The sequence below is a fragment of the Schistocerca nitens genome, chromosome 12 (genome assembly GCF_023898315.1).
Source record: "Schistocerca nitens isolate TAMUIC-IGC-003100 chromosome 12, iqSchNite1.1, whole genome shotgun sequence".
NCBI classification, from domain to species: domain Eukaryota; kingdom Metazoa; phylum Arthropoda; class Insecta; order Orthoptera; family Acrididae; genus Schistocerca; species Schistocerca nitens.
Genome location: NC_064625.1, coordinates 164,807,306 through 164,821,514, shown reverse-complemented (window position 1 = coordinate 164,821,514; position 14,209 = coordinate 164,807,306).

Below are 14,209 nucleotides of genomic sequence, written 5' to 3'. Positions count from 1 at the left end.
TCTTTGTTTTCTCACAGCAGGGTGATCGCATTACAAGGCTGCAATTTTCATTTGCCCATCAAGTGGGCTTTTGGTGGAAATGACACACCACCAGAAGCATGATGTCCACGAGAGGGGGCGGGGCGAGGGGAAGGGGAAGAGAACAAGTTGTTTTTCTACGGGTCTGTACTTAGGCTTTATAGTATTTTAAAGATTGTTCGTCCAAGTTCATATAACAACGTAGCATTTTATTTCGAAGGTGTAGTTTATCTTTGTTTTCTCACAGCAGGGTGATCGCATTACAAGGCTGCAATTTTCATTTGCCCATCAAGTGGGCTTTTGGTGGAAATGACACACCACCAGAAGCATGATGTCCACGAGAGCGGGCGGGGCGAGGGGAAGGGGAAGAGAACAAGTTGTTTTTCTACGGGTCTGTACTTAGGCTTTATACTATTTTAAAGATTGTTCGTCCAAGTTCATATAAGAACGTAGCATTTTATTTCAAAGGTGTAGTTTATCTTTGTTTTCTCACAGCAGGGTGCTCTCATTACAAGGCTGCAATTTTATTTGCCCGTCAAGTGGGCTTTTGGTGGAAATGACACACCACCAGCAGCATGATGACCACGAGTGAGTGGTGATGGGGGGGGGGGGGGGGGGGTGGCGGGGGGAAGGGGAAGCGGACAAGTTGTTTTTCTACGGGTATGTACTCAGGCTTTATAGTATTTTAAAGATTGTTCGTCCAAGTTCATATAAGAACGTAGCATTTTATTTCGAAGGTGTAGTTTATCTTTGCTTTCTCACAGCAGGTTGATCGCATAACAAGGCTGCAATTTTTATTTGCCCATCAAGTGGGCTTTTGGTGGAAATGACACACCACCAGCAGCATGATGTCCACGAGTGGGGGGGGGGGGGGCGGGGGGAAGGGGAAGAGGAAGAGGACAAGTTGTTTTTCTACGGGTATGTACTCAGGCTTTATAGTATTTTAAAGATTGTTCGTCCAAGTTCATATAAGAACGTAGCATTTTATTTCCAAGGTGTAGTTTATCTTTGTTTTCTCACAGCAGGGTAATCGCATTACAAGGCTGCAATTTTCATTTGCCCATCAAGTGGGCTTTTGGTGGAAATGACACACCACCAGCAGCATGATGTCCACGAGAGGGGGCGGGGCGAGGGGAAGGGGAAGAGGAAGAGGACAAGTTGTTTTTCTACGGGTATGTACTCAGGCTTTATAGTATTTTAAAGATTGTTCGTCCAAGTTCATATAAGAACGTAGCATTTTATTTCCAAGGTGTAGTAAATCTTTGTTTTCTCACAGCAGGGTGATCGCATTACAAGGCTGCAATTTTTATTTGCCCATCAAGTGGGCTTTTGGTGGAAATGACACACCACCAGCAGCATGATGTCCACGAGAGGGGGGGGGGGCGGGGGTAAGGGGAAGAGGACAAGTTTTTTTCCACGGGTATGTACTCAGGCTTTATAGTATTTCAAAGATTGACGTTCAAGTTCGTATAAGAACGTAGCATTTTATTTCCAAGGTGTAGTAAATCTTTGTTTTCTCACAGCAGGGTGATCACATTACAAGGCTGCAATTTTCATTTGCCCATCAAGTGGGCTTTTGGTGGAAATGACACACCACCAGCAGCATGATGTCCACGAGAGGGGAGGGGGCGAGGGGAAGGGGAATAGGACAAGTTGTTTTTCTACGGGTATGTACTCAGGCTTTATAGTATTTTAAAGATTGTTCGTCCAAGTTCATATAAGAACGTAGCATTTTATTTCCAAGGTGTAGTTTATCTTTGTTTTCTCACAGCAGGGTGATCGCATTACAAGGCTGCAATTTTCATTTGCCCATCAAGTGGGCTTTTGGTGGAAATGACACACCACCAGCAGCATGATGTCCACGAGAGGGGGCGGGGCGAGGGGAAGGGGAAGAGAACAAGTTGTTTTTCTACGGGTCTGTACTTAGGCTTTTTAGTATTTTAAAGATTGTTCGTCCAAGATCATATAAGAACGTAGCATTTTATTTCAAAGGTGTAGTTTATCTTTGTTTTCTCACAGCAGGGTGCTCTCATTACAAGGCTGCAATTTTATTTGCCCATCAAGTGGGCTTTTGGTGGAAATGACACACCACCAGCAGCATGATGACCACGAGAGGATGGTGATGGGGGGGGGGGGGGCGGCGGGGGGAAGGGGAAGAGGACAAGTTGTTTTTCTACGGGTATGTACTCAGGCTTTATAGTATTTTAAAGATTGTTCGTCCAAGTTCATATAAGAACGTAGCATTTTATTTCGAAGGTGTAGTTTATCTTTGCTTTCTCACAGCAGGTTGATCTCATTACAAGGCTGCAATTTTTATTTGCCCATCAAGTGGGCTTTTGGTGGAAATGACACACCACCAGCAGCATGATGTCCACGAGAGGGGGGGGGGGGGCGGGGGGAAGGGGAAGAGGAAGAGGACAAGTTGTTTTTCTACGGGTATGTACTCAGGCTTTACAGTATTTTAAAGATTGTTCGTCCAAGTTCATATAAGAACGTAGCATTTTATTTCGAAGGTGTAGTTTATCTTTGTTTTCTCACAGCAGGGTGATCGCATTACAAGGCTGCAATTTTCATTTGCCCATCAAGTGGGCTTTTGGTGGAAATGACACACCACCAGCAGCATGATGTCCACGAGAGGGGGCGGGGCGAGGGGAAGGGGAAGAGGATTAGTTGTTTTTCTACGGGTATGTACTTAGGCTTTATAGTATTTTAAAGATTGTTGGTTCAAGTTCATATAAGAACGTAGCATTTTATTTCCAAGGTGTAGTAAATCTTTGTTTTCTCACAGCAGGGTGATCGCATTACAAGGCTGCAATTTTTATTTGCCCATCAAGTGGGCTTTTGGTGGAAATGATACACCACCAGCAGCATGATGTCCACGAGAGGGGTGGGGGGGGGGGGGGTAAGGGGAAAAGGACAAGTTTTTTTCTACGGGTATGTACTCAGGCTTTATAGTATTCTAAAGATGGTTCGTTCAAGTTCGTATAAGAACGTAGCATTTTATTTCCAAGGTGTAGTAAATCTTTGTTTTCTCACAGCAGGGTGATCGCATTACAAGGCTGCAATTTTCTTTAGCCCATAAAGTGGGCTTTTGGTGGAAATGACACACCACCAGCAGCATGATGTCCACGAGAGGGGGTGGGGCGAGGGGAAGGGGAAGAGGACAAGTTGTTTTTCTACGGGTATGTACTCAGGCTTTATAGTATTTTAAATATTGTTCGTCCATGGTCGTATAAGAACGTAGCATTTTATTTCCAAGGTGTAGTAAGTCTTTGTTTTCTCACAGCAGGGTGATCGCATTACAAGGCTGCAATTTTCATTTGCCCATCAAGTGGGCGTTTGGTGGAAATGACACACCACCAGCAGCATGATGTCCACGAGAGAGAGGGGGCGGGGGGAAGGGGAAGAGGACAAGTTGTTTTTCTACTGGTATGTACTCAGGCTTTATAGTATTTTAAAGATTGTTCGTCCAAGTTCATATAAGAACGTAGCATTTTATTTCGAAGGTGTAGTTTATCTTTGTTTTCTCACAGCAGAGTGGTCGCATTACAAGGCTGCAATTTTCATTTGCCCATCAAGTGGGCTTTTGTGGAAATGACACACCACCAGCAGTATGATGTCCACGAGAGGCTGCGTGGCGAGGGGAAGGGGAAGAGGACAAGTTGTTTTTCTACGTGTATGTATTCCGGCTCTATAGTATTTTAAAGATTGTTCGTCCAAGTTCATATAAGAACGTAGCATTTTATTTCGAAGGTGTAGTTTACCTTTGTTTTCTCACAGCAGGGTGATCGCATTACAAGGCTGCAATTTTCATTTGCCCATCAAGTGGGCTTTTGGTGGAAATGACACACCACCAGAAGCATGATGTCCACGAGAGGGGGCGGGGCGAGGGGAAGGGGAAGAGAACAAGTTGTTTTTCTACGTGTATGTATTCCGGCTCTATAGTATTTTAAAGATTGTTCGTCCAAGTTCATATAAGAACGTAGCATTTTATTTCGAAGGTGTAGTTTACCTTTGTTTTCTCACAGCAGGGTGATCGCATTACAAGGCTGCAATTTTCATTTGCCCATCAAGTGGGCTTTTGGTGGAAATGACACACCACCAGAAGCATGATGTCCACGAGAGGGGGCGGGGCGAGGGGAAGGGGAAGAGAACAAGTTGTTTTTCTACGGGTCTGTACTTAGGCTTTATAGTATTTTAAAGATTGTTCGTCCAAGTTCATATAACAACGTAGCATTTTATTTCGAAGGTGTAGTTTATCTTTGTTTTCTCACAGCAGGGTGATCGCATTACAAGGCTGCAATTTTCATTTGCCCATCAAGTGGGCTTTTGGTGGAAATGACACACCACCAGAAGCATGATGTCCACGAGAGGGGGCGGGGCGAGGGGAAGGGGAAGAGAACAAGTTGTTTTTCTACGGGTCTGTACTTAGGCTTTATACTATTTTAAAGATTGTTCGTCCAAGTTCATATAAGAACGTAGCATTTTATTTCAAAGGTGTAGTTTATCTTTGTTTTCTCACAGCAGGGTGCTCTCATTACAAGGCTGCAATTTTATTTGCCCGTCAAGTGGGCTTTTGGTGGAAATGACACACCACCAGCAGCATGATGACCACGAGTGGGTGGTGATGGGGGGGGGGGGGGGGGTGGCGGGGGGAAGGGGAAGCGGACAAGTTGTTTTTCTACGGGTATGTACTCAGGCTTTATAGTATTTTAAAGATTGTTCGTCCAAGTTCATATAAGAACGTAGCATTTTATTTCGAAGGTGTACTTTATCTTTGCTTTCTCACAGCAGGTTGATCGCATAACAAGGCTGCAATTTTTATTTGCCCATCAAGTGGGCTTTTGGTGGAAATGACACACCACCAGCAGCATGATGTCCACGAGTGGGGGGGGGGGGGCGGGGGGAAGGGGAAGAGGAAGAGGACAAGTTGTTTTTCTACGGGTATGTACTCAGGCTTTATAGTATTTTAAAGATTGTTCGTCCAAGTTCATATAAGAACGTAGCATTTTATTTCCAAGGTGTAGTTTATCTTTGTTTTCTCACAGCAGGGTAATCGCATTACAAGGCTGCAATTTTCATTTGCCCATCAAGTGGGCTTTTGGTGGAAATGACACACCACCAGCAGCATGATGTCCACGAGAGGGGGCGGGGCGAGGGGAAGGGGAAGAGGAAGAGGACAAGTTGTTTTTCTACGGGTATGTACTCAGGCTTTATAGTATTTTAAAGATTGTTCGTCCAAGTTCATATAAGAACGTAGCATTTTATTTCCAAGGTGTAGTAAATCTTTGTTTTCTCACAGCAGGGTGATCGCATTACATGGCTGCAAATTTTATTTGCCCATCAAGTGGGCTTTTGGTGGAAATGACACACCACCAGCAGCATGATGTCCACGAGAGGGGGGGGGGGGCGGGGGTAAGGGGAAGAGGACAAGTTTTTTTCCACGGGTATGTACTCAGGCTTTATAGTATTTCAAAGATTGTTCGTCCAAGTTCATATAAGAACGTAGCATTTTATTTCGAATGTGTAGTTTATCTTTGTTTTCTCACAGCAGGGTGATCGCATTACAAGGCTGCAATTTTCATTTGCCCATCAAGTGGGCTTTTGGTGGAAATGACACACCACCAGAAGCATGATGTCCACGAGAGGGGGCGGGGCGAGGGGAAGGGGAAGAGAACAAGTTGTTTTTCTACGGGTCTGTACTTAGGCTTTATAGTATTTTAAAGATTGTTCGTCCAAGTTCATATAAGAACGTAGCATTTTATTTCCAAGGTGTAGTTTATCTTTGTTTTCTCACAGCAGGGTGATCGCATTACAAGGCTGCAATTTTCATTTGCCCATCAAGTGGGCTTTTGGTGGAAATGACACACCACCAGAAGCATGATGTCCACGAGAGGGGGCGGGGCGAGGGGAAGGGGAAGAGAACAAGTTGTTTTTCTACGGGTCTGTACTTAGGCTTTATACTATTTTAAAGATTGTTCGTCCAAGTTCATATAAGAACGTAGCATTTTATTTCAAAGGTGTAGTTTATCTTTGTTTTCTCACAGCAGGGTGCTCTCATTACTAGGCTGCAATTTTATTTGCCCATCAAGTGGGCTTTTGGTGGAAATGACACACCACCAGCAGCATGATGACCACGAGAGGGTGGCGAGGGGGGGGGGGGGGGGGGAAGGGGAAGCGGACAAGTTGTTTTTCTACGGGTATGTACTCAGGCTTTATAGTATTTTAAAGATTGTTCGTCCAAGTTCATATAAGAACGTAGCATTTTATTTCGAAGGTGTAGTTTATCTTTGCTTTCTCACAGCAGGTTGATCGCATTACAAGGCTGCAATTTTTATTTGCCCATCAAGTGGGCTTTTGGTGGAAATGACACACCACCAGCAGCATGATGTCCACGAGAGGGGGGGGGGGGGGGCGGGGGGAAGGGGAAGAGGAAGAGGATAAGTTGTTTTTCTACGGGTATGTACTCAGGCTTTATAGTATTTTAAAGATTGTTCGTCCAAGTTCATATAAGAACGTAGCATTTTATTTCCAAGGTGTAGTTTATCTTTGTTTTCTCACAGCATGGTAATCGCATTACAAGGCTGCAATTTTCATTTGCCCATCAAGTGGGTTTTTGGTGGAAATGACACACCACCAGCAGCATGATGTCCACGAGAGGGGGCGGGGCGAGGGGAAGGGGAAGAGGACAAGTTGTTTGTCTACGGGTATGTACTTAGGCTTTATAGTATTTTAAAGATTGTTGGTTCAAGTTCATATAAGAACGTAGCATTTTATTTCCAAGGTGTAGTAAATCTTTGTTTTCTCACAGCAGGGTGATCGCATTACAAGGCTGCAATTTTTATTTGCCCATCAAGTGGGCTTTTGGTGGAAATGACACACCACCAGCAGCCTGATGTCCACGAGAGGGGGGGGGGGGGCGGGGGTAAGGGGAAGAGGACAAGTTTTTTTCCACGGGTATGTACTCAGGCTTTATAGTATTTCAAAGATTGTTCGTTCAAGTTCGTATAAGAACGTAGCATTTTATTTCCAAGGTGTAGTAAATCTTTGTTTCTCACAGCAGGGTGATCGCATTACAAGGCTGCAATTTTCATTTGCCCATCAAGTGGGCTTTTGGTGGAAATGACACACCACCAGCAGCATGATGTCCACGAGAGGGGAGGGGGCGAGGGGAAGGGGAATGGGACAAGTTGTTTTTCTACGGGTATGTACTCAGGCTTTATAGTATTTTAAAGATTGTTCGTCCAAGTTCATATAAGAACGTAGCATTTTATTTCAAAGGTGTAGTTTATCTTTGCTTTCTCACAGCAGGTTGATCTCATTACAAGGCTGCAATTTTTATTTGCCCATCAAGAGGGCTTTTGGTGGAAATGACACACCACCAGCAGCATGATGTCCACGAGTGGGGGGGGGGGGGGGCGGGGGGAAGGGGAAGAGGAAGAGGACAAGTTGTTTTTCTACGGGTATGTCCTCAGGCTTTATAGTATTTTAAAGATTGTTCGTCCAAGTTCATATAAGAACGTGGCATTTTATTTCGAAGGTGTAGTTTATCTTTGTTTTCTCACAGCAGGGTGATCGCATTACAAGCCTGCAATTTTCATTTGCCCATCAAGTGGGCTTTTGGTGGAAATGACACACCACCAGCAGCATGATGTCCACGAGAGGGGGCGGGGCGAGGGGAAGGGGAAGAGGATTAGTTGTTTTTCTACGGGTATGTACTTAGGCTTTATAGTATTTTAAAGATTGTTGGTTCAAGTTCATATAAGAACGTAGCATTTTATTTCCAAGGTGTAGTAAATCTTTGTTTTCTCACAGCAGGGTGATCGCATTACAAGGCTGCAATTTTTATTTGCCCATCAAGTGGGCTTTTGGTGGAAATGATACACCACCAGCAGCATGATGTCCACGAGAGGGGTGGGGGGGGGGGGGGGGTAAGGGGAAAAGGACAAGTTTTTTTCTACGGGTATGTACTCAGGCTTTATAGTATTCTAAAGATGGTTCGTTCAAGTTCGTATAAGAACGTAGCATTTTATTTCCAAGGTGTAGTAAATCTTTGTTTTCTCACAGCAGGGTGATCGCATTACAAGGCTGCAATTTTCTTTAGCCCATAAAGTGGGCTTTTGGTGGAAATGACACACCACCAGCAGCATGATGTCCACGAGAGGGGGTGGGGCGAGGGGAAGGGGAAGAGGACAAGTTGTTTTTCTACGGGTATGTACTCAGGCTTTATAGTATTTTAAATATTGTTCGTCCATGGTCGTATAAGAACGTAGCATTTTATTTCCAAGGTGTAGTAAGTCTTTGTTTTCTCACAGCAGGGTGATCGCATTACAAGGCTGCAATTTTCATTTGCCCATCAAGTGGGCGTTTGGTGGAAATGACACACCACCAGCAGCATGATGTCCACGAGAGAGAGGGGGCGGGGGGAAGGGGAAGAGGACAAGTTGTTTTTCTACGGGTATGTACTCAGGCTTTATAGTATTTTAAAGATTGTTCGTCCAAGTTCATATAAGAACGTAGCATTTTATTTCGAAGGTGTAGTTTATCTTTGTTTTCTCACAGCAGAGTGGTCGCATTACAAGGCTGCAATTTTCATTTGCCCATCAAGTGGGCTTTTGTGGAAATGACACACCACCAGCAGTATGATGTCCACGAGAGGCTGCGTGGCGAGGGGAAGGGGAAGAGGACAAGTTGTTTTTCTACGTGTATGTATTCCGGCTCTATAGTATTTTAAAGATTGTTCGTCCAAGTTCATATAAGAACGTAGCATTTTATTTCGAAGGTGTAGTTTACCTTTGTTTTCTCACAGCAGGGTGATCGCATTACAAGGCTGCAATTTTCATTTGCCCATCAAGTGGGCTTTTCGTGGAAATGACACACCACCAGAAGTATGATGTCCACGAGAGGGGGCGGGGCGAGGGGAAGGGGAAGAGAACAAGTTGTTTTTCTACGTGTATGTATTCCGGCTCTATAGTATTTTAAAGATTGTTCGTCCAAGTTCATATAAGAACGTAGCATTTTATTTCGAAGGTGTAGTTTACCTTTGTTTTCTCACAGCAGGGTGATCGCATTACAAGGCTGCAATTTTCATTTGCCCATCAAGTGGGCTTTTGGTGGAAATGACACACCACCAGAAGCATGATGTCCACGAGAGGGGGCGGGGCGAGGGGAAGGGGAAGAGAACAAGTTGTTTTTCTACGGGTCTGTACTTAGGCTTTATAGTATTTTAAAGATTGTTCGTCCAAGTTCATATAACAACGTAGCATTTTATTTCGAAGGTGTAGTTTATCTTTGTTTTCTCACAGCAGGGTGATCGCATTACAAGGCTGCAATTTTCATTTGCCCATCAAGTGGGCTTTTGGTGGAAATGACACACCACCAGAAGCATGATGTCCACGAGAGGGGGCGGGGCGAGGGGAAGGGGAAGAGAACAAGTTGTTTTTCTACGGGTCTGTACTTAGGCTTTATACTATTTTAAAGATTGTTCGTCCAAGTTCATATAAGAACGTAGCATTTTATTTCAAAGGTGTAGTTTATCTTTGTTTTCTCACAGCAGGGTGCTCTCATTACAAGGCTGCAATTTTATTTGCCCGTCAAGTGGGCTTTTGGTGGAAATGACACACCACCAGCAGCATGATGACCACGAGTGGGTGGTGATGGGGGGGGGGGGGGGGGTGGCGGGGGGAAGGGGAAGCGGACAAGTTGTTTTTCTACGGGTATGTACTCAGGCTTTATAGTATTTTAAAGATTGTTCGTCCAAGTTCATATAAGAACGTAGCATTTTATTTCGAAGGTGTAGTTTATCTTTGCTTTCTCACAGCAGGTTGATCGCATAACAAGGCTGCAATTTTTATTTGCCCATCAAGTGGGCTTTTGGTGGAAATGACACACCACCAGCAGCATGATGTCCACGAGTGGGGGGGGGGGGGGCGGGGGGAAGGGGAAGAGGAAGAGGACAAGTTGTTTTTCTACGGGTATGTACTCAGGCTTTATAGTATTTTAAAGATTGTTCGTCCAAGTTCATATAAGAACGTAGCATTTTATTTCCAAGGTGTAGTTTATCTTTGTTTTCTCACAGCAGGGTAATCGCATTACAAGGCTGCAATTTTCATTTGCCCATCAAGTGGGCTTTTGGTGGAAATGACACACCACCAGCAGCATGATGTCCACGAGAGGGGGCGGGGCGAGGGGAAGGGGAAGAGGAAGAGGACAAGTTGTTTTTCTACGGGTATGTACTCAGGCTTTATAGTATTTTAAAGATTGTTCGTCCAAGTTCATATAAGAACGTAGCATTTTATTTCCAAGGTGTAGTAAATCTTTGTTTTCTCACAGCAGGGTGATCGCATTACATGGCTGCAAATTTTATTTGCCCATCAAGTGGGCTTTTGGTGGAAATGACACACCACCAGCAGCATGATGTCCACGAGAGGGGGGGGGGGGCGGGGGTAAGGGGAAGAGGACAAGTTTTTTTCCACGGGTATGTACTCAGGCTTTATAGTATTTCAAAGATTGTTCGTCCAAGTTCATATAAGAACGTAGCATTTTATTTCGAAGGTGTAGTTTATCTTTGTTTTCTCACAGCAGGGTGATCGCATTACAAGGCTGCAATTTTCATTTGCCCATCAAGTGGGCTTTTGGTGGAAATGACACACCACCAGAAGCATGATGTCCACGAGAGGGGGCGGGGCGAGGGGAAGGGGAAGAGAACAAGTTGTTTTTCTACGGGTCTGTACTTAGGCTTTATAGTATTTTAAAGATTGTTCGTCCAAGTTCATATAAGAACGTAGCATTTTATTTCCAAGGTGTAGTTTATCTTTGTTTTCTCACAGCAGGGTGATCGCATTACAAGGCTGCAATTTTCATTTGCCCATCAAGTGGGCTTTTGGTGGAAATGACACACCACCAGAAGCATGATGTCCACGAGAGGGGGCGGGGCGAGGGGAAGGGGAAGAGAACAAGTTGTTTTTCTACGGGTCTGTACTTAGGCTTTATACTATTTTAAAGATTGTTCGTCCAAGTTCATATAAGAACGTAGCATTTTATTTCAAAGGTGTAGTTTATCTTTGTTTTCTCACAGCAGGGTGCTCTCATTACTAGGCTGCAATTTTATTTGCCCATCAAGTGGGCTTTTGGTGGAAATGACACACCACCAGCAGCATGATGACCACGAGAGGGTGGCGAGGGGGGGGGGGGGAAGGGGAAGCGGACAAGTTGTTTTTCTACGGGTATGTACTCAGGCTTTATAGTATTTTAAAGATTGTTCGTCCAAGTTCATATAAGAACGTAGCATTTTATTTCGAAGGTGTAGTTTATCTTTGCTTTCTCACAGCAGGTTGATCGCATTACAAGGCTGCAATTTTTATTTGCCCATCAAGTGGGCTTTTGGTGGAAATGACACACCACCAGCAGCATGATGTCCACGAGAGGGGGGGGGGGGCGGGGGGAAGGGGAAGAGGAAGAGGATAAGTTGTTTTTCTACGGGTATGTACTCAGGCTTTATAGTATTTTAAAGATTGTTCGTCCAAGTTCATATAAGAACGTAGCATTTTATTTCCAAGGTGTAGTTTATCTTTGTTTTCTCACAGCATGGTAATCGCATTACAAGGCTGCAATTTTCATTTGCCCATCAAGTGGGTTTTTGGTGGAAATGACACACCACCAGCAGCATGATGTCCACGAGAGGGGGCGGGGCGAGGGGAAGGGGAAGAGGACAAGTTGTTTGTCTACGGGTATGTACTTAGGCTTTATAGTATTTTAAAGATTGTTGGTTCAAGTTCATATAAGAACGTAGCATTTTATTTCCAAGGTGTAGTAAATCTTTGTTTTCTCACAGCAGGGTGATCGCATTACAAGGCTGCAATTTTTATTTGCCCATCAAGTGGGCTTTTGGTGGAAATGACACACCACCAGCAGCCTGATGTCCACGAGAGGGGGGGGGGGGGCGGGGGTAAGGGGAAGAGGACAAGTTTTTTTCCACGGGTATGTACTCAGGCTTTATAGTATTTCAAAGATTGTTCGTTCAAGTTCGTATAAGAACGTAGCATTTTATTTCCAAGGTGTAGTAAATCTTTGTTTCTCACAGCAGGGTGATCGCATTACAAGGCTGCAATTTTCATTTGCCCATCAAGTGGGCTTTTGGTGGAAATGACACACCACCAGCAGCATGATGTCCACGAGAGGGGAGGGGGCGAGGGGAAGGGGAATAGGACAAGTTGTTTTTCTACGGGTATGTACTCAGGCTTTATAGTATTTTAAAGATTGTTCGTCCAAGTTCATATAAGAACGTAGCATTTTATTTCAAAGGTGTAGTTTATCTTTGCTTTCTCACAGCAGGTTGATCTCATTACAAGGCTGCAATTTTTATTTGCCCATCAAGTGGGCTTTTGGTGGAAATGACACACCACCAGCAGCATGATGTCCACGAGTGGGGGGGGGGGGGGCGGGGGGAAGGGGAAGAGGAAGAGGACAAGCTGTTTTTCTACGGGTATGTCCTCAGGCTTTATAGTATTTTAAAGATTGTTCGTCCAAGTTCATATAAGAACGTGGCATTTTATTTCGAAGGTGTAGTTTATCTTTGTTTTCTCACAGCAGGGTGATCGCATTACAAGCCTGCAATTTTCATTTGCCCATCAAGTGGGCTTTTGGTGGAAATGACACACCACCAGCAGCATGATGTCCACGAGAGGGGGCGGGGCGAGGGGAAGGGGAAGAGGATTAGTTGTTTTTCTACGGGTATGTACTTAGGCTTTATAGTATTTTAAAGATTGTTGGTTCAAGTTCATATAAGAACGTAGCATTTTATTTCCAAGGTGTAGTAAATCTTTGTTTTCTCACAGCAGGGTGATCGCATTACAAGGCTGCAATTTTTATTTGCCCATAAAGTGGGCTTTTGGTGGAAATGACACACCACCTGCAGCATGATATCTACGAGAGGGGGCGGGGCGAAGGGAAGGGGAAGAGGACAATTTGTTTTTCTACGGGTATGTACTCAGGCTTTATAGTATTTTAAAGATTGTTCGTTCAAGTTCGTATAAGAACGTAGCATTTTATTTCCAAGGTGTAGTAAATCTTTTTTTTCTCACAGCAGGGTGATCGCATTACAAGGCTGCAATTTTCTTTAGCCCATAAAGTGGGCTTTTGGTGGAAATGACACACCACCAGCAGCATGATATCCACGAGAGGGGGTGGGGCGAGGGGAAGGGGAAGAGGACAAGTTGTTTTTCTACGGGTATGTACTCAGGCTTTATAGTATTTTAAATATTGTTCGTCCATGGTCGTATAAGAACGTAGCATTTTATTTCCAAGGTGTAGTAAGTCTTTGTTTTCTCACAGCAGGTTGATCGCATTACAAGGCTGCAATTTTCATTTGCCCATCAAGTGGGCGTTTGGTGGAAATGACACACCACCAGCAGCATGATGTCCACGAGAGAGGGGGGGCGGGGGGAAGGGGAAGAGGACAAGTTGTTTTTCTACGGGTATGTACTCAGGCTTTATAGTATTTTAAAGATTGTTCGTCCAAGTTCATATAAGAACGTAGCATTTTATTTCGAAGGTGTAGTTTATCTTTGTTTTCTCACAGCAGAGTGGTCGCATTACAAGGCTGCAATTTTCATTTGCCCATCAAGTGGGCTTTTGGTGGAAATGACACACCACCAGCAGTATGATGTCCACGAGAGGCGGCGTGGCGAGGGGAAGGGGAAGAGGACAAGTTGTTTTTCTACGTGTATGTATTCCGGCTCTATAGTATTTTAAAGATTGTTCGTCCAAGTTCATATAAGAACGTAGCATTTTTTTCGAAGGTGTAGTTTATCTTTGTTTTCTCACAGCAGGGCGATCGCATTACAAGGCTAAAATTTTCATTTGCCCATCAAGTGGGCTTTTGGTAGAAATGACACACCACCAGCAGCATGATGTCCACGAGAGGGGGCGGGGCGAGGGGAAGGGGAAGAGAACAAGTTGTTTTTCTACGGGTCTGTACTTAGGCTTTATACTATTTTAAAGATTGTTCGTCCAAGTTCATATAAGAACGTAGCATTTTATTTCAAAGGTGTAGTAAATCTTTGTTTTCTCACAGCAGGGTGATCGCATTACAAGGCTGCAATTTTTATTTGCCCATCAAGTGGGCTTTTGGTAGAAATGACACACCACCAGCAGCATGATGACCATGAGTGGGTGGTGATGGGGGGGGGGG